We start from the raw sequence: 2,642 nt of genomic DNA on the forward strand, positions 1-2,642 counted from the left end.
AAAGTTATACTTGAATCCAACAGATTCTAATTCATGTTAAAATCCTCAGTTATCCTCCATTCTCTGCACCAAAATTAATCCTCAGGAGCAAGGTTTGATCAATGAGTATGAATGCTTTATTATTGATAGGTAGTTCGTAAGAACTTCTAAATCCAGAATAATCTGTTCTTTCTAGTAAGAGCATTCCTTTAAACTTATGTAAGTGAAGAGATCAAGCAAAGGCCAGTATGCACATTAACAAAATATAAAAGTCCATAATAAATCCTGTGATGTGACACTTTCTCCTTGTGGTAATCCGAAGTGAACTGATTTCCTCACAGGTATGAAGTAGGTCAACTTAATAACAACAGGATCGGACTGAAATTTTCTAAAGCAACTGTGTTTGAAACAAAAGTTATAAGCCTATGTAAGAAAATAAGGAGAATAGACTTGTTTGATGGAATATTGAACACAATCTTTAATCACACACACACACACAAAAGTGTACTAAGACCAATCACTTTTACTTAGTTGGGGTATAACTCCACAGCTTTCCTTCTCTTGGGATTGACTTCTGTAGATTTATATTGAAACAGAAACCAGGTAGAACTGAGAATAAATAGATACTTAGATAATGTAAGAAATCTCAAATCATTTTCCTTTGGGTGGCATCACCATATACCTTAGTCGTTCTCACACAGAATTTGTCAGTTGTAACACACAGACATCATCTACTCAGGAAATGCACATTACATGCATTGATCCTTTTCAACGTTAATGTATAATGTTGCAGAGTAGATGTTATTAGCTGTTAAGACCAACAAAGATGCAAAGACAATTTAACTGTTTTATGGATGACATATTTATGGCTTACTACATAAAATTAACAAAATGTAATTTTTTTAAAATTTGTATATCAATAAAAGCAGGTACATAATATATAATATACCTTCATGTTGCAAATGTATCAAGTAAATATTTGTTTAGGTAGCAAGAGAGAAATTCAAAAAGAGGAAAAAATAGTCGAAAAAATGACACTACTTTTCCATGTTCACAAACCCTCTGTTTAGCAATTACATTGAGTAGATTTCTTCTTTCTGTGATTACTAGAAACAACAAGTTGGTAAATAGTACACCACTTAGAATGAGTAATAGTAGGCTTTACCTATTTGATATTCAACAAATGGAAGTTGAATAGGGAGTGATTTAAAATTTAGGTATTTGTTAACCATGATAAGGTTGGCTATCATTAGAGCTTCCAATGGCTATCACAGGATGACAACAAGATAGTAGGTTATGTAGTTAAGCTGAGTTGTTAATATACACATTTTAGGGAAAGTTGCTAGATACTTGTGAACATAATAGATGGCTATAACCTGAAATTCTAGAAGAAATTTGCCATCAAGAGTTGAATGGATCATCAAATGAAAACAAATTCACACAAAGTATCCTAGTAGCTTAGTAAGACTGGGATTTGGTAAAAGAGACAGAATTGTGTATATGACCTCATATATAACTGTATTCCATATACACAGTACTGGAAAAGAAATAACATTGACAAAAATACAATTGGTATAGAAATCCCACTCCATTGTACAGGAAAATTTGCTAATCCCAAGTATGGAAAAGTAGTAGTATTGATGATATAAGTAGTCAATGTATAAACCTAAGGAAAGGAAAACTTCAAAAGTGATATTAAATAATTCAAGATCGTGATATGTGAGGGGAGATCTTTCTTTTCATCTAGCCATAAAATACAGAAGTTAATGCAAGTTATAGAAACAGTAAAGAACACATTATAAAGAAGTGATCTTTATAGATGTGGCTGCTTGAAAACAAGTGTTTAGTAGAAATAAGCAATCAAAAGGCTAAAGTTAGCATCAGAAATCAAACATAAGATTAGAAAGATGGAAGAGTGTTCTCTTAAGAGATGAACCCAAATGCAGATTGTTTGGCAGCAATAACAACAATTTGTTAATTGTTAAAGAGGAAAACGTTATCATAGTTAACGTTAAAACATTTTACAGCGAGTCATTCAGACAGACCAATACAAAATAGATTGTATCTCACCAACCTGTTGGAAACTTGTTCAAAATGGATGTCCACCTAACTGATGACTTGTACTTTTATAATATTACCTATCATGCAATTCATTCAGGAATAAGACTTGTTTTACAGTGATTCTAAGCGTGCAGAAAATGTTTTGAAAGGTTACGTGAAAGGACAGAGAAGATAATTAAGCAACTGCAACTGAATGAATTGGTTTGCAAAAGATTCCTAGTATAACTGTTATAAGAATGTTATAGAACAGAGAAGGTCAAATGGCAACTAAACAACTTGGTTAAATTATGGAAGGTACATGTTACATTGTTCATCATCTTTTAAATCTTTGATTTTTTTCAGCAGGAAGAGATTTATATTTCAGGTATTTTAAATTTCAGGTGATTCATTAGTAATTCAGCCCAACATTTGAACATCTCAAGATGATGATGCCACTGCAGAGTGTAGTGGATGGAGAGGTGGGATGATGTCATTAGAAGACGCGGTCGTTGTTCCAAGTTTCCACGATAACAATTCTGTTCTGCAACAAAAAAAAAAGTTTGTATGAAAAGAAACACTAATTAATATTCACTTTGCCATGTTGAAAAGCCAACAAATATAGT

Source organism: Tachypleus tridentatus, chromosome 3, assembly GCF_004210375.1.
Source record: "Tachypleus tridentatus isolate NWPU-2018 chromosome 3, ASM421037v1, whole genome shotgun sequence".
Lineage (NCBI taxonomy): Eukaryota > Metazoa > Arthropoda > Merostomata > Xiphosura > Limulidae > Tachypleus > Tachypleus tridentatus.